Here is an 18925-nt window from a genome sequence, read left to right as displayed (position 1 = left end):
GTGTTAGCCAGGATGGTCTCGATCTCCTGACCTCGTGATCCGCCCGTCTCGGCCTCCCAAAGTGCTGGGATTACAGGCGTGAGCCACTGCGCCCGGCCTTTTTTTGTTTTTGTTTTTGTTTTGACAGAGTCTGGCTGTCACCCAGGCTGGAGTGCAGTGGCGCGATCTCGGCTCACTGCAAGCTCCGCCTCCCGGGTACACGCCATTCTCCTGCCTCAGCCTCCTGAGTAGCTGAGACTACAGGCGCCCGCCACCTCTCCCGGCTAATTTCTTTCTTTCTTTTTTTTTTTTTTTTTGTGACAAAGTCTCGCTGTCGCCCAGGCTGGAGTGCAGTGGCGGGATCTCGGCTCACTGCAAGCTCCGCGCCCCCGGGTTCACGCCATTCTCCTGCCTCAGCCTCCTGAGTAGCTGGGACTACAGGCGCCCGCCACCAAGCCTGGCTAATTTCTTGTATTTTTAGTAGAGGCGAGGTTTCACCGTGTTAGCCAGGATCCTCTGGATCTCTTGACCTCGTGATCCGCCCGCCTCTGCCTCCCAAAATGCTGGGATTACAAGCATGAGCTACCGCGCCCGGCCTTGTTCTCATTTTTATGGACTAAGACTTTGCTCAAAGTTACTTTGTAGTTAGAAAATTATCGTAGTTGATTTTGCAACAAGTTTTAATTAGTCATTCAGAATTCTTCACAGATTTTTAAGAGTTTACATTTTTCTTCTTTGATAAATGTTGTAATGAAACATTGTTGGCCTTATATGTAAAAGTAGCTGTTGCTAGAAGAGAACTGAATTGTTTACTTACCTTAGCTGTGAGTCTATTATTAGTAAATTACATTCTTTCCTCTAATCCATTTTATTTCCTACCACTTGTGCATTTTTTTTCAATTGAGCAATATATGCCTCAAAAATAAGGTAATAGGCTTATGTAAGAACCACACACTTACCCCTGAAGAATTATCACCCATACAATGATAATTTGTGAAATAAAATATTCTTAATATATAGCCAGGTTATTTGTATTTGCAAAGGTTTTTCAAGTCAGGGATCACAGAACAATTATTTTCTCATTCATTCGTCTGATTAACTACAATTTTTGGCCACCAGAATATTCTTTCTCTGCCCATCCTGTAAACGTTGTTGCTTTTCTAGCTTCCGGCCGGGTCTCTTTTCTTCTCATCTTTCCCCATAGAACTCATTCAGTCCTATAACTTTACTATCTAGTCCAGGCAGGGTCAGCTGCATGGGCATTCAAACAGTCTATTCACACAGAGCCCTACACCCTCATGGGCCTAACACTTGGGATTTAAATGTTCTGTGGTTAATGCTCATCAATGATAGACTAGATAAAGAAAATGTGGTACATATACACCATGTAATACTATGCAGCCACAAAAAGGAATGAGATCATGTCCTTCGTAGGGACATGGATGGAGCTGGAAACCGTTATCCTCAGCAAAGTCATGTAGGAACAGAAAACCAAACACTACACGTTCTCACTCATAAGCAGGAGCTGAACAATGAGAACACATGGACACAGGGAGCGGAACAACACACACTGTTGGGAAGTGGGGTTGGGGAAGGGAAAGCTTCAGGATAAATAGCAAATGCATGTAGGGCTTAATACCTAGGTGATGGGTTGATAGGTGCAGCACACCACCATGGTACACATTTACCTATGTAACAAACCTGCTCATCCTGCACATGTATCCCAGAACTTAAAATAATTTTTTAAAAAAGGTTCTGTGGTTGCCATCCTGAAATTCTTTTCTTCTAGTTTTATTTGAGGTTCTGGGGGTACATGTGCAGTTTTGTTATAGGTAAATTGTGTGTTGCTGAGGTTTGGTGTATGAAGATCCTGGCAGCCAAGTATTGAGCATAGTACCCAGTAGATAGCTTTCCAAACACCCGACTCCCGCTATCCCCCCTAAGCAGTCTCTAGTGTCTACCATCTTTGTATCCATGTGTATTAAATGTTTAGCTCCTACTTATAAGTGGGAACGTGCAGTATTTGGTTTTTCTGTCCCTGCATTAATCTGCTTAGGATAATGGCCTCCAGCTGCATCCATGTTGCTGCAAAGGACATGATTTGGTTCTTTTCTATGGCTGCATGGTATTTCATGGTATATATATACACCACATTTTCTTTATCTAGTCCACCATTGATGAGTGTCTTGGTTGATTCCATGTCTTTGCTGTTGTGAATAGTGCTGCAGTGAACATACCAGTGCATGTTCATCTTTTTAGTAGAATGATTTATTTTCTTTGGGTATATACCCAGTAGTGGGATTGCTGAGTGGAATGGTAATTTTGAGTTCTTTGAAAAATCTCCAAACTGCTTTCCATAGTGGCTGAATTAATTTACATTCCCACCAGCAGTGTATAAGCATTACCTTTTCTCCACAACCTCAACAGCATCTGTTGTTTTTGACTTTTTAGTAATGTCCATTCTGACTGGTATGAGATGGTATCTCATTGCAGTTTTGACTTCCATTTCTCTAATGATTAATGATGATGAGCATTTTTTTCATATATTTGTTGGCCACATGTATAGCTTCTTTTGAGAAGTGTCCATTGACTTCCTTTTCCTGTGTTTTAATGAGATTGTTTCTTTTTTGTTTGTTGAATTAAGTTCCTTACAGATTCTAGATATTAGACCTTTGTCTGATGCATAGTTTGTAAATATTTTCTCCCATCCTGTAAATTGTCTATATACTCTGTTGACAGTTTCTTTTGCTGTGCCAAAGCTCTTTAGTAGGTCCCACTTGTCAATTTTTGTTTTTGTTGCCATTGCTTTCTGGGACTTAGTCATAAATACTTTGTCAAGACCAATGTGTAGTATGGTACTTTCTAGGTTTTCTTCCAGGGTTATTATTATTTTAGGTCTTACATTTAAGTCTTGAATCCATCTTGAGTTAACTTTTTTATGCGGCGAAAGGAAATGGTCCAGTTTCAACTTTCTGCATATGACTAGCCAGTTATCCCAGCACCATTTATTGAACAGGGAGTCCTTTGCTCATTGTTTGTTATTATTCACTTTGTTAAAGATCAGGTGATTATAGATATGTAGCTTCATTTTTGGGTTCTGTATCCTATTCCATTGGTCTGTAACTCTGTTTTTGTACACCTCATGCTCTTTTGGTTACTATAGCCTTTGGTTTGAAGTTGGGCAGTGTGATGTTCTTTGTTCTTTGTTCCAGCTTTGTTATTTTATTTTATTTTATTTTATTTTATTTTATTTGAGACAGAGCCTCACTGTGTTGCCCAGACTGGAGTGCAGTGGCCTGATCTCTACTCACTGCAACCTCCACCTCCCGGGTTCAAGCGATTCTCCTGCCTCAACCTTCCAAGTAGCTAGGACTACAGGTGCATGCCACAACGCCGAGCTAAGTTTTATATTTTTAGTAGAGACAGTGTTTCACCATGTTGGCCAGGCTAATCTCAAACTCCTGGCCTCAAGTGATCCACCTGCCCCAGCCTCCCAAAGTACTGGGATTACAGGTGTGAGCCACAGCACCCAGCCCAGCTTTGTTATTTTTGCTTAGGATTGCTTTGGTGATTCGGGCTGTTTTTGGTTTCATATGAATTTTAGAATACTTTTTTCTAATTCTGTGGAAAAATAGCTGATAGATTGACAGGAATAAGATTTAGTCTATAAATTACTTTGGGCAGTGTGGCCATTTTAACGATACTGATTATTTCTATCCCTGAACATGGAATGCTTTTCCCTGAGTTTGTGTCATCTCTGATTTCTTGCTGCAGTGTTTTGTAGTTCTTATTGCAGAGATCTTTCACCTCCTTGCTAAGCTCTATTCTTTGGTATTGTATCCTTTTCTTTTAGTGGTTACTGTAAAAGGGATTCCTTTCTCTCTTTTTTGTTCTTTTTATTTATTTATTTATTTATTGAGATGGAGTCTCACTCTGTCACCTAGGCTGGAGTGCAGTAGCAAAATCACAGCTCAATGTAACCTTGACCTCCCAGGCTCAAGCTTTCCTCCTGTCTCAGCCTCCGGAATATCTGGGACTACAGCCACATGCCACCATGCTTTGGTAATATTTGTTTTATTTTTTAAAAAGACAGGGTCTGCCTGTGTTGTCCAGGCTGGTCTTGAACTCCTGGGCTCAAGAGATCCTCCTGCCTCAGCTCCCAAAGTGCTGGGATTTCAGCCTTGAGTCATGTTCTCAGCCAGGATTGTGTTCTTAATTCAGCTCTCAGGTTGGCTGTTACTAGTGTATAGAAATGCTGCTGATTTTTGTACATTGATTTTGTATCTTGAAACTTTTCTTAAGTCATTTATCATCATTTTTCATCAGTTCTAGGATCCTTCTAGCAGATTCTGTGGGGTTTCCTAGTTATAGAATCATATCATCTGCAAAGAGAAATAGTTTCATTCTCCCTCTTCCTATTTAGATGCCTTTTATTTCTTTCTCTTGCCTGATTGCTCTAGCTAGGACTTTCAGTACTATGTTGAATAGGAGCAGTAACAGTGGGCATCTTTGTCTTGTTTCAGTACTCAACAGGAATGCATCCAGCTTTTTGCCTGTTCGGCATAATGTTGGCTGTGAGTTTGTCATATATAGGTCTTATTATTGTGAGATATGTTCTTTTGATATGTAATTTGTTGAGGGTTTTTGATATGAAGCGATGTTGAATTTTATTGAAAGCCTTTTCTGCATCTATTGAGATGATCATGTGGTTTTCGTTTTTAATTCTGTTTGTGTGGTGAATCACATTTATTGATTTGTGTTTGTTGAACCAACTTTGCATCCCAGGAGTAAAGCCAACTTGATCATGGTAAATTAACTTTAATGTGCTACTGGATTCAGGGATGACTGCTTTTTAAGACTTGCTTGTCAGAGAGTTCACTCTCATGGTGCTTCTTAGCAGGAGCCTCTGTTTCTTCCTGCGAAGGCTTCTCTACAGGCTGCTTGAGCGTCCTCATGGCATGGTGCAATGCAGCAGAGTAGATGAGATGGAAGCCAGAATGTCCTTTATGACCTTGCCTTGGAAGTCACTAATTGTCTTTTCTGCTATTGGTTACATGCGTCAGTCTGCTGTATAAACTGTAGGAGGCGCTGATGCAAGAGCATGAATACTAGAGGCAGGGACCACTGAGAGCATCTTGGAGGCCGGCTGCCACACATTTCCACTATCTGTGTTCTGACTCATACTGCCATCATTCTTTATTCAGTTGTTTATTCATTCAACAAATATTGGCCAGGCGATAATCCCAGCACTTTGGGAGGCTGAGGTGGGTGGCTGGCCTGAGCTCAGGAGTTCAAGAGCAGCCTAGGCAGCATGGTGGACCCTGTCTTTACTAAAAATATAAAAATTAGCTGGGCGTGGTAGCATGCACCTGTAATCCCAGCTACTCAGGAGGCTGAGGCAGGAGAATCACTTAAACCAGGGAGGTGGAGGTTGCAGTGAGCCAGGATCATGCCGCTGGACTCCAGCTTGGGTGACAGAATGAGACTCTGCCTCCAAAAAACAAACAACAAAAAACCCTCAAACATTTACTGAGAACTGTATGCTGGCTACTTGCATGGATATTGGGGATTCAATAGTTAAAATGAAAACAGACCACTTTGCTGCCCTCATGACCTTCCATTCTAGTGAATAGAGACAAGTAAATAAGTATATGTCAAGAGATGATGGGTACTAGTGAGAAAAATGAAGCAGGGCCAGAGAGATAGAGAATGATGACTGAGGAAGGACCTTGTGTGGGGTGGTCAGGGAAAGCCTCTGATAAGCTGACATTTTAGCAGAGATCTGAAAGAAGTAAGGCAACAAGACATGTAAGTACCTGCAGGAATAGGGTTTTAAGAAGAGAGAAATACAAAGGCCAGAGCCTTGAGGACACTCATGCTTAGTGTCTTCAAGAAGAGCAGAGAGGCCATGGTGACTGTGGTATAGTGTCTTAGTTCACTTTGTGCTGCTATAAAAGAATACCACAGACTGGATAATTTATAGTAAACAAATGTATTAACTAATATTCCTGGAGGTTGCAAAGTCCAAGATCAAGGGGCTCACATCTGGAGAGGGCCTTCTTCCTGACATCCCATGGTGGAAGGTGAAGGGCAAAAGAGGGTAAAGCTTGAGATGGTATTAAACTCATCTTTTTATAATAAACTCACTCTTAAGATAATGGCATTAACCCATTAATGAGGGGTGTCCATGACTCAGACACCTCTCATCAAGGTCCTGACACTACTGCATTGTGGACCAAGATTTCAACATGTGACTTTGGAGGACACATTCAAACCATAGTACATACTGGTGGAGGAGGAGAGTGGTAGGAGATGGGGTCAAGGTTGGTGAGAGAGAGGGAGTGCTACAAATCACTTTGGGCCATGTGGGGCAACAGAAGGACTTGTGCTTTTACTCTAAATCATATGGAAATCATATTTGAAATAGATGCGTGGCATTTAACTTATATTTTAAAAGGATCTTTCTGACTGCTTTATGAAAAATGGACTGTAGAATAGCAAATGTCACAGGGAGATCAGTTGGGAGACTAGTCTATAGACTATAATATAGTGAAGAGATTGGCTGGGCACAGTGACTCACGCCTGTAATCCCAACACTTTGGGAGGCCAAGGTGGGCACATCACCTGAGGTCAGGAGTTCGAGACCAGCCTGGCCAACATGGCGAAACCCTGTCTCTGCTACAAATACAAAAATCAGCTGGGTGTGGTGGCGCATGCCTGTAATCCCAGCTACTTGGGAGGATGAGATGGGAGAATGGCTTGAACCCAGGAGGCAGAGGTTGCAGTGAGCCAAGATTGTGCTATTGCACGCCAACCTGGGCAACAGAGCAAGACTTCATCTCAAAAATATATGTATATATACACACACATATATATATATACACACACACACACACAGACAAAAATATATCCAGAATATATATATAGTGACTATATATATATAGTCTATTCAGAAATATATCCAGAATGAATATATATATAGTGAAGAGATGATTGCAGTGAACTGGGTGGTAATGGTGCATGTGGATTATATGTTTTGAGGTAGATCTGAAAAGAGTTTCTGATGTAGTGAATTTGGGTATGAGGGAAAAAAGAAAGTCAAGGATGACTCTCAGATTTTAACCTAAGTTATTATGAGAATGGAGTTGCTGTGTCTGAGATGTGAAAGACTACAGGAAAGCAAGGGGGTGGGGAAGTAGGTGTATTTTTTTGGACCTATGAGTTTGAATGTAATATTAGACATCTATGTGGAGATGTCCAGTAGGCATGAATCTGAAATTGCAAGGAGAGCTTTGCACTAGAGATATAAAGTTAGGACTGAATAAGATAACTTGGAAAATGAGTTTCTACAAAGGGATGATGTCTGAGGATTGAGCCCTAGGATACTTCTCTTCAACATACGCATGGGGAAAATGAGTAATAGTCAGCAAAGGAGACTAAAAAGGAGTGGTCAGTCAGCAATGGGGAACAACAGGAAAGGGTGAGGTTGTAGAGGCCAAGTTGAAATTTTTTTTCACAAAAGGAGGAAATGATCTCCTGGGCCAAATGAATCTGATTGGGTGGCTTTGTAAAAACTAGCTTTTTTTTTTTTTTTTTGATACGGAGTCTCACTCTTGTTGCCCAGGCTGGAGTGCAGTGGCATGGGCTCAGCTCACTGCAACCTCTGCCTCCCGGGTTCAAGCGATTCTCGTGCCTCAGCCTCCCGAGTAGCTGGGATTACAGGTGCATGCCACCACACCTGGCTAACTTTTGTATTTTTAGTAGAGACGGAGTTTCACCATGTTGGCCAGACTGGTCTCAAACTCCTGACCTCAGGTGATCCACCTGCCTCGGACTCCCAAAGAGCTGGAATTACAGGCATGAGCCACTACACCTGGCTAGAACAGTTTTATTTCAGATAGAAGAGAATCAACCATTGAATTTATTGGTGACCACAATAGTTTCAGAGTAGGGAATGAAAGTCTGGAATGGCTTCACAGGAGAATGAAAGAAGAGGAAGTGGTCATAGTGACTATAGACAACTCTTTGATGCCACTTGAAACTCCTTGAGACTCATGAATGCTAGACTTCTCTCCATCTCCACTTGAATGCTAATAGGCAACTAAAATTCAACAGATTGAAAATTGATCTCCTGATTTTCCTCCCAGACCCCAGTCTACCCATAACCTCCATCTCAGATCATCAAAACTCCATCCTTCTAATTGCTCAGGCCCAAAACTCTGGAGTCAGCATTAACTCCTCTATTTCTTGTATACCCCATATCCACTCTATCAGCAAAGCCTTTTTAGTCTAATCAGAAATATATCCAGAATTAGATCACTGTGCCCATCCTTCACTACCATTGTGTCATCTGTGACATCATCCTCTGTCACTTGGATTATATTCCTATCTGGTTTTCCTGCTTCCACCTCTGTCCCCTACAGTCCACCCATGACATAGCAGCCAAAGTAATGCTTTTATTTTGTTTTTGTTTTTGTTTTTTTTTTGGCAAAGTAATGCTTTTAAACCATAAAGCAGATCATATCTCTCTTCTCTGACTACCAACAGCTCCCCATTCTAGCTAAAGCCTTCACAAAGCCATCCTATTTAAATTGCAAAATCTCCAGAGTCACTCTGTTTGGTTGTGCAAGATGTTTATTCTGCAAAATGCCTGGTCCAGGGGGATCAAATGAGAGCTAGCTCAGGCTCTGCTTGCCAAGCCACGTCACTTGGTATGAGGCTCTGTCTGTATAAATTTCGCAAACAGGTTGTCAGCCACCCTGAGCACCTCTAAATCTGTATTCCTTATCCCTCTTACTTTGCTTTCTTTTTTCCTTAATTCGTAGCTCCCTTTTACATACTATAGAATTTGGTTCCTTATTCTGTTTCTTGTCTGTTTTCACCAACTAAAAGATAAGCTCCATGAGAGCAGTGCTTTTGTCTTTTATTCATTACCATGTCTCCAGCATCTAAAACAGTGCCTGGCACATAGTAGATACTCAATAAATATTTGAATTGAGTTTTTCTGTAGAGTAGTGGAGAAATGCAGTGGTAGATAGAGAAATAAATGGGGGTCAAGAGATAGAAAGATTTATAATGTGGGAGAGAGAAGGAGACGTTGCTGTTCTGATGTCTTTGGGTAAGTGAACCTGATGAGTTCCAGCACACCCTGGAGATGTGGGCTATGAAAATCAGGCCAAAACTTGCATCACAAGAACCACAGGGAAGGTAGAACATGTGGATACAGATGTAGGTATATTTATTTTGAAAGCTTTAAAACATATAGAAAAGTTGAAACAATAATATAACAGATACCTATAGATCTATCACTAAGCTTCAACAATTGTGAATATTTTCCTATATGAGATTTATCTGTTTGTCTTTCTGTGGATATTTCACTGAACCATGTCAATGTTGCAGACATCATAATACTTCATCCCTACATAAATAATATATTCATTCAGAGGATATTTGACAATATTTCCCTGAAATCGACTAATATCAATTCATATTCAATTCTCCCCAATTGTCTTAGTCTTGTATGGCTAAGTTCTTCATACAAGCACCCAATCACATTTCACACACTGCAATTGGTTATGCTCCTGAACTTTGTTCCCAATGACTTTGACTTTTTCAAGAGAACAAGATAGCTGTGGATGATGTTTTTCCTCTAATGGTGGTATGCAATGTCCAGTATTTCCTGTAATCTGGACATTAGGCAAAGGCTTAATTAGATTCAAGTAAAACATTTTTGGCAAGAGACTGTCACAGAAGATGCTGTGTACTTCATGTTGCATTATGTAAGAGGTGTACACTGTCTGGTTGTCCCACCATCATTGTTGCTCAGCTTGATCACTAGGTTACATGGGGCATGCCAGATCTTTCCACTGGGTTGAGACTCCAGTCTGGGCAGTCTGACTCCAGGGTCTGTGCCTCTAACCACTTTGCTATATTGCTTCTCTGTGTAAGAGCACAGGGGTCAAGAACCAAGAGCATACATACAAGCTACAAAGCTAGGATTCAAATGCGGGACCTTACCCCCCACCGCAAAAAGCTGGTTGTTCCTCTTACTACCTAAAAATGTCTTGTCAGTTTAGGGTCTTAAGAAAGGACTTTTGGAACTTGCTATACCTTCCCAGTGAAAGCAAACTCCTTCTTCTAAAATTCTGTATTTATTGGGAAGGAGAAAAATGTATTAGCTTAAAAGCTGGATATCAAATACCAAGGACTGGGCTGATTTGCTCCAGTAAAGAGATAACGCAGATTGCAGCTGATTTTTGTTTCTATTTTGATTCATTATCATTCCCCAAGATCCATCTTGCTTATGCACAGAACAATGAGTAAATGAAATGGGAAAGTGGGCTTTGATGTGGGCTTTAATCTCTGATTCTATGATAACCTGGGTTCTGAGGAGAGAGGATTCTAATGTTGGGAAAGCAGAAACTTGAAATTAGAATTCTTTTGTTGAAGGAGGTGGGGAATTAAGCCAGATTTCCTGTAGCCCTGCTCAAAAATGAACTAATACAGATAATTTGCTGAGTTAGGTGTTCTTGTTTTTGTTTTGTTAGGGAAGATTGGCAAACAAATCCACTTGAAGATTTTAGGGAAAAAAAAAATTGAATAAAGTGCCCTTTTCTATGGCAATCTCCTGAGTCCTGATGTGTACCTTCTTGCTGTGGTACAAGGATCATTGCAAAAATTAGGATTAGAGCTACCCACATTGCTGGATTAGATTAGAACTACAGCATGAGGGCAACTGTGTTAGTGGGCAGGATACTTTTCTTAAAAAAAAACAAACTTGATTCCTTGGGCTTATGAACTTGAGTAGAGGCCGCAGCTTTGCCCGTAGTTTGTCCTCAATTGCCATACAGGATGGAAAACATCACAGATCCACAAAATATCCACATGCTAAGTTCAATATTATGGAATCTGAATCATTGCTGGGGTTGGGGGTGAGAGGTAAGGACAGGTGGGGAGGGGATTTATAACACAACCTCAAAGTTATTTTGATTTTAATTCCATTTTTAAAATATGTGATACTTTAAAAAGCAAGGTATCGGGAAAATATGACATGAGAATCTCACACTTACAAAGAGATTGGAAATAACCCCTGCAGGCTAGGTGCAGTGGCTCATGCCTATAATCCCAGCACTTTGGGAGGTCGAGGTAGGCGGATCACGAGGTCGAGAGATTGAGACCATCCTGGCCATGGTGAAACCCTATCTCTACTAAAAATACAAAAAAATATTAGCTGGGCATAGTGGCACGCGCCTGTAGTCCCAGCTACTCAGAAGGCTGAGGCAGGAGAATTGCTTGAACCCGGGAGGTGGAGATTGCAGTAAGCCGAGATCATGCCACTGCACTCCAGCTTGCCTGGTGACAGAACGAGACTCTGTCTCAAAAAAAAAAAAGAAAGAAAGAAAGAAAAAAGAAAAGAATAAAGAAATAACCTCTGCAATGATTAGAGCAGTGGTTTCAACATGTGGGCAAACCACATCATGGCTGGACTTCCCATGGCACTTTACCGACTTGCCATCTAGTCTTCATTTTCACTAGTATTTAATTCACGTATCTCCTTTTCTAGAGCATTGCTAGGTACTTTTTATACTTGACAAAGGAGCATGTTTTCATGACCATATTTAACTCAGAATTACCTAAGCCCTCTTGGCACCTTTTATATCTTATTTACTGAGATTGTATGGCCTGCAAATCTGAATATATCTACTATCTGACTCTTTCCAGAAAAGGTTTGCCAGCCGCTGGGTTATACTGTACCTTCCCTTGGCTTAATTTTTAGATGATATATTATACATTGGAGATGGAGCTGTTTCAGCTCATAAACAATCTGTGAAATTAATACTTACAAAGAATCACTTTATGTGTTGATTTTCACTCATTATTTTCAGAAATTACACATTTTTTTCCCTATAGATTATCATGGAAGAAGTCACAAAGACTTCATAGACTTAGCAGGCAAGTCAAAGTGAAGGTTGTTTTGGACAAGAATTAAATGTCTTTTTTGGTTGAATCAGGAAAGTGAACAAAATCATGCTCAAGAATGGAGATGTGAGTCAACATTTACTTTTTCTTCCCAAAGTGTCTGTAGGGCCCCTCAATATCTGGGAGCGAATAGGCCAAATACTTGGGTGTCTCTGCTTCTTTGGTGGCCTTGGGCACCCCTCAAGTTTGTTCTCACCCACCTGGGCAGTGTGCATTCAGGAGGATGTTGTCAACCTTTCCTCGACTCACTTCCTGGTGTAGACTCTGATCAGTGATGCTGATTTGCCTCCCTCTGTGTGCTGTATTGGGCCAGCCTTCCTTCTATGTGTTCCATTCTCTGTATCTTCCACAAACTTGTTTTCCTCCATGACGGTCTTACTTGGAACCTGCTGCTGCAGTTCTGGGCTGTGATCTTTAGGAGCTTTGAGACTCTTCATAGTGGACACATCCACCTGTCTGCCTTAGGGTTTTATTGGGGGCAGTAACTCCATGCAGACATCTCTGATTTGTTTTCATTGACACCCCTGCTTATGAATACACAAGGGTGTGAGATTGGGATCAAAATTGCAGGTGACGCCCTCATTGCTGACCAGCATGAGGAGCCCTCGCAGTCCTGGTGGAGGCAGTCATGCAGGGCAAGGATGGTTGGCTGTCGTGGGTGTCCAGCTGTGCAAGGGCAGGCTGAGGCCCCTGGCCTGCAGCTGCTACTCAGCTGCCCAGCCCCATACCACATCCCGGTCCCTGAGCACCACCTTCCTTGGCAAATTTGATGCCCTTGTTGGCCTGGGTCCCCATTCCACACAGCTGTGTGGGTCAGCATCTGCGAGACAGGAGACTGTGGGTAGGCTGAGAGCACATGGCTGAGAGCAGACTTAGCTGCAAACAGGAAGCTTTTTTTTTTTTTTTTTTTTTTTAGATTTTGGTAAAAAAATAATAATATAAATTTACTATCTTAACAATTTCTGAATGGTTCAGTAATGTCACATATATTCACATTATTGTGCAACAGATCTCTTGAACTTTTTCATCTTGCAAAACTGAAACCATATACCCATTGAACAACTCCCCATTCCCTCCTCCCCCAACTTCCATTCTGCTTTCTGTTCCTATGAGTTTTGCCTACTTTAGATAGCTCATCTAAGTGGAATCATACATATTTGTCTTTTTGTAACTGGTTTATTTCACTTACCATAATATTCTCAAGGTCCAGAAGCTATCTTGTAGTAAATTCTATTTTCTCAGTAGAATGGAAAATAAGGTCATTAGCAGAAGTGAGCACATGGAAGAAGGTTTAAACAGAAAGATGTGGAATATCTATCTAGGACAGCGTGAAAGCAAATGGACTAGGGAAATAGCCAAGGATTGCACCAAAATGTAAAGTGAAACCTGTCAGTGTAGTCATGTATTTTTTCCCAGACACACTCTGCACTTGTCAAGTAGGTAGACAGTTGTATATAACTAAGGTTGAGTTTGGCCAGGAGAGTTCAACAGAGGGAAAGAGTGGGAGGAAGTTGAAGGTATAAGCACGGGAATGCTTTTGCTGATGTATTATGGGTTCCAAAAGTAGAAAAGTGAGAATACAAGTGAAAAAGACCAGTAAACTGCATATTCTGGTGGTGTGGAACTATTGAAATTGCTGGAGTTATTTATCACCTGGATTACTGCTAAAACCTCTTTAACCGTTTTTTTTCCCTTTCCAATACATTCTCCCTGCTGTGGTCAGAATGATCCTCCTGACACGAAATTGATGGAATCGCTCCTTTTAAACTCTCTCAAGAGCTGCCATTGCACAGTAGATAGTGGCCAGACCTTCTTGTGACTTGAGCCCCTGTCTATATCCCAAGCTTCATTCTCAACTGTTCTTCCGCATCTTCAGCTATTTAACAACTTCTTCCCCTATCACACCTCCAAGACTTTGAGCATGCTTTTATATCTGCGTGGACGACTTATCTCCATCTTTGAACCTGACTTTCACTTATCCATTAGGTCTCAGCTTATAAATTTTACTACATCCTGGAAGCTTTCCTCATTCTTCCCCAGTCTATATTGAATACCCCTAATACATACTTGCAGCACATCCAGTATTTTTCCATGCTAGTATTTAATACACTTTAGCATTAATGCCTACTTACTTACATTTTAATTCTCTGTATTTTCTGTTGAGGAAAGTGACCCTGTATGAATTTCTCGCCCAATATATGAAGCATTTGAGAGTTTTCAGTGTTTGGTTTTGTTTGGTTTTCTGAGACAAGGTCTCACTCTGTCACCCAGGCTAGAATGCAATGATGCAATCATAGCTTGCTGTAGCCTTGAACTCCTCCCAAGTAGCTAAGACTATAGGTATGAGCCACCATGCCTGGCTAATTTTTTTTTTTTTTGTACAGATGGGGTCTTGTGATATTGCCCAGGCTGGTCTTGAACTCCTGGCCTCAAGTGATCCTCCTGTCTTGACCTCCCAAAGCACTGGGATTATAGGCATGAGCCACCACACCTAGTCTGGTGGTGTTTTGTTTTTTGTTTTTTAATATTAACATCCTAGCAAATAGTAGGTACATTTTAAAAGTGATCCTATTTCCTTTTTGAAACCCTTCTTCTCTGAGCTTCCAGAGCATCTCACTTATCTGACTTCTTACATGCTCAATGGCCAGTTCTCCTCTACCAGATCTCTAGTCCTCTATTCTATCTTTTGCTATTATTTATTTATTATGTTATAAATCCCAAAGTGCTGGAATTACAGGTCCAATGGGCCCAGCCTCTATTTTCTTTATGTTTGAAATTATACAAAATAAAGAGGGTAAAGAGGGGAAACAAATTCTCCAGTGTCTCTTTCTCTTCATCTTTTGTTCCCTTCTGTTCCCTTATTTTTTTCTTTAAAAAAAAAAAAATTGGCCTTCTTCCTTTGAGACAACCATGCCTGACAGGGCCTAAAGAGCTGGGACCAAGAGGGCAGTCAGAGCTGAGGAAGTGGCTGTGGCTGAGGAGGGGATGGAGCCAGCTTCCAAGGTTGAGGAAGCGGCAGTAAGGTTAGAAGATTGATTACAGAGAGGAGTTATGAGCAAGTACATAAATAAGCTGCAAATATGGGAAGGCAGAAGGCCAGAATGAATTTTGTGCTTTTGATTGGAACCGGAGATATTAGGGTAAAGTCATGGTACTTTAAAATATATACCTAGCTAGGTAGATACAGAGATATATGTACATATGTTTGTGCATTATGTTTTTTATATATGTTGTTTGTATCTGTGCATTTCCTACTTCAGTCCAATGAGAAGGTGTAGTGGAAATAAAAACCTTGTAGCTATGGCCACATTTAGCACCCAGATCTTGGTTTCTAAATACCACTGGTCGCTAAAAGGAACAGGGCTACTAGGAGAAATGGCTGGTTCCAGGACTGGGCAGAAAATGCACAAGAGGAGCCTGCAACATTTTCATAGGCCAGACAATAAGGAAGAGCTTAAAAAATGATGAAGATGGAAGGATGAGGCAGGAGGATCGTCTGAGGCCAGGAGTTTTAGACTAGTGTGGATAACAGAGCAAGATGCCCCATCTCTACAAAAAATAAAAAATAAATTAGCTGGATGTGGTGGCATATGCCTGTAGTCCTGGCTCATTGGGAGGCTGAGGCAGGAGGATTGCTTGAGTATAATATAATAGAAACCCATGAGTCCACACAGATATATATGAATGAATGAATGATGAATAGGGAAAAAGGGAAAAGTCTTTATTGCACTAGAATGCTAGTAATAAATATCACCACTTGGCAACTGTCATGATGATAATGGATTCAGACGCAGAACACCAATGGATGCTAAAACAAGTAGGTGAAAGTTTATTGAGGAATGGGACATTTACATAGTGTCAAAGCTTTTCCCCCACAAAATAATGCATTACAAAGGTAAAAGTAATAACTTTATAGTGGAAGAATCTGAGAAACAACAGATCTGATATTAGTCAAAGTAACATCACTAGAAATGAGACAAAGTAACAACACATACTGTCTGATATGTCATACTGAGAAGAATACAACATAACTCTGTCAAATTCCTATTATAAAGGCATAACCTGAATCTAGTCATAAGGAAACAGAGAAACCCAAACTGAGGGACATTCTACGAAATAATTAGCATGCTTTCTTGGAAAAACAAAAAAACAAAAAAGTCTAGGTTGAAGAAGACAGAGAAAGACTGAGAAATTATTCCAGACTGAAGTAGATTAAAGAGAGATGACAATTAAATGCAATCCATGATTCTAGATTGGATCCTGGACAAAAAGGAGAAAAAAACTTCCTATCAGGACATTATTAAGATAATTGTAGAAATTAAATGGGATATCTTAGATGACAGGGTTATATCAGTATTAATTTCTTAGTTTAGATGGCTATCCTGTGGATTTGTAGGTGAACATGGGAACAATTAGGGAACCTTGTATATTCTTGCATCTTCTCTGTAATTTGGAATGTACCTTAAAATAAAAAGTAAAAACAAGTAAACCCAAAAGAAAAGGCTCCTGTGGATTACTGCCGCATTGAGCTTGATAAGCACACTCCACTTGTGCCTGCTGGTTCCTGCCTTCATCTCTTTTCACTCTTCTCTTGCTCTTACCTCTCCAGCCACCATCATCTTTTGCTTCTAGGAGCATGCCAAATGGGTTTCCATCTCACAGATTTGGCATTCACCATTCCTGGATCCTCAAAAGGTTCCTCCTCGTCTTCACGAGCTCTCATTCCTTCTCATTCAGCTGTTGACTCAAATGGGTCACCTTAGGCTTTTTCATTTTTTTCTACTGCATGGTGAGACTTATTTGTTTACCTGTTTGTTGTCTATCTTTGTTGTGTAAATCTAAGCAAGCTCACTGAAGGCAAGGACTTTGTCTCTTCCACCCAGCATCCCAAACAGCTAGAACAGTGCCTGGGGCATAATAGGGCTTAATAAGAAATGCTGTTGACCAAGCGTGGTGTCTCATACCTGTAATCCCAGCACTTTTGGAGCCTGAGGCAGGTGGATTACCTGAGGTTGGGAGTTCAAGACCAGCCTAACCAACATGGAGAAACCCTGTCTATACTAAAAATACAAAAAATTAGCCAGCGTGGTGGCACATGCCTGTAATCCCACCTACTCAGGAGGCTGAGGCAGGAGAATCATTTGAACCCAGGAGGCACAGGTTGTGGTGAGCTGAGATCGTGCCATTGCATTCCAACTTGGGCTACAACAGTGAAACTCCGTCTCAAAAAAAAAAAAAAAAAGGTATCTAGATGGCTTCAGAAACATTTGTGGAACTAATGAAATATTAAGCTTCTAAAGAAGGCTACTCCCTCCTGAGTAGCTGGGATTACAGGCACATGCCACCACACCCAACTAATTTTTGTATTTTCAGTAGAGATGGGGTTTTGCCATGTTGGCCAGGCTGGTCTTGAACTCCTGACCTCAAGTGATCCGCCTGCCTCGGTCTCCCACAGTGCTGGGATTATAGGCGTGAGCCACCACGTCTGGCCTTAAAAATCTGTAAACACATAGGAAGTTGTCTCGTTTAACTGGACAGTGCAGCTGTGGATTAGCCACACCGTGCTTACTGCAACTGTTACCAAGCAATAGGCTTGCTTCCTGATACACATAGAAGCAAGTACTATGGCACCAAATTTTAAGAAAATAAAAAGCTTTATTGCAAGTTTGACCAGCAAGGAGACAGGAAGCAATGCTCAATCAAATCTGTCTCCCCGAGCTGGTTCTAGGGGCAGGTTTCATAGGCAGAGCGTAACTATGAGGGAGATAGGAAAATGCAAGGAGGCATGATCAGATTGGGTCATGTAGCAAAACGGTGTTGGGTCCTTGGTTTTTAAGTTCCTACTGCAACAACATAGGTTACCCCTTGCTTCTTAATTTGGTCCCCATTTCTTCATCCTGGTATCTACATTCTGCACGTGGTTGACTTTTTCATTCTGCCTGACTCCAGGGCACAAATCGGGCACACTTGGTTTATCTGGCCATGCTTAGGTTACATGACTTGCAACCTCGGAGTCCATTGCAACTGAGAAACCATTCATTATTTTGTTACTGGCAAAGTTGAACCAGACTGTACAGTGGGGCCACCTCTGCATTGACAATCAGATGTGTGATGTCCCTTCCCCCGGGGACACTGTCTCTGTCTGCCGTGGGGAAGGAGCCTGAGAGTGGGTTGTGGATTCTAACCCTGCCGTTGAGTGCAGGAAAGAACTGTGCAGGCAATGGGGCTATTGTGTTTCTTTTTGATCCCAGAAATGAGAGCTCAGCTTAAAAAACATAATTATAATGGACTGGTTTTTTTTAACCAATAATTAGTTTTTCTCCTACTAATTTATGTAAGATATGGTATTCCTAAACAATCATTAATGTATTGTTTTTATACTTTTGAATGACTTTTGAGAATGATTATTATCTTTCTATGTGTAGACTGTAATTGTTACTAAGGGAGTTCGTTTTAAATCCATGCTGTACCCCTGTTTAGCCTGATTTGGTTTTACTAGCCCCTTGGTACTATCACAGCTCCTCCACCCTCCAAGCAGAAGATTGACTATATTTTAAAACTGGGCGTGAGGCCAGGCATATTGACTCGTGCCTGTAATCCCAGCACTTTGGGAGGCCAAAGTGGGCAGATCACCTGAGGTCGGGAGTTCGAGACTAGCCTGACCAACATGGAGAAACCCCATCTCTACTAAAAATACAAAATTAGTCAGGCATGGTGGTGCATGCCTGTAATCCCAGCTACTCGGGAGACTGAGGCAGAACTGCTTGAACCCAGGAGGCGGAGGCTGTAGTGAGCCAAGATCACGCCATTGCACTCCATCCTGGGCCACAAGAGCGAAACTCCATCTCAAAAAAAAAAAAAAATCACATAAACCCTTGATAATGTCTTCATGCATCTGAGCTCATGTAGGTGCCCTCTTCTATCCCTTAGCTTCAAGAGTTTCTATCTCTGGCCAGGCACAGTGGCT

The sequence above is a fragment of the Mandrillus leucophaeus genome, unplaced genomic scaffold (assembly GCF_000951045.1).
Source record: "Mandrillus leucophaeus isolate KB7577 unplaced genomic scaffold, Mleu.le_1.0 Scaffold1197, whole genome shotgun sequence".
Lineage (NCBI taxonomy): Eukaryota > Metazoa > Chordata > Mammalia > Primates > Cercopithecidae > Mandrillus > Mandrillus leucophaeus.
Note: the sequence above shows the minus strand (reverse complement) of the source record.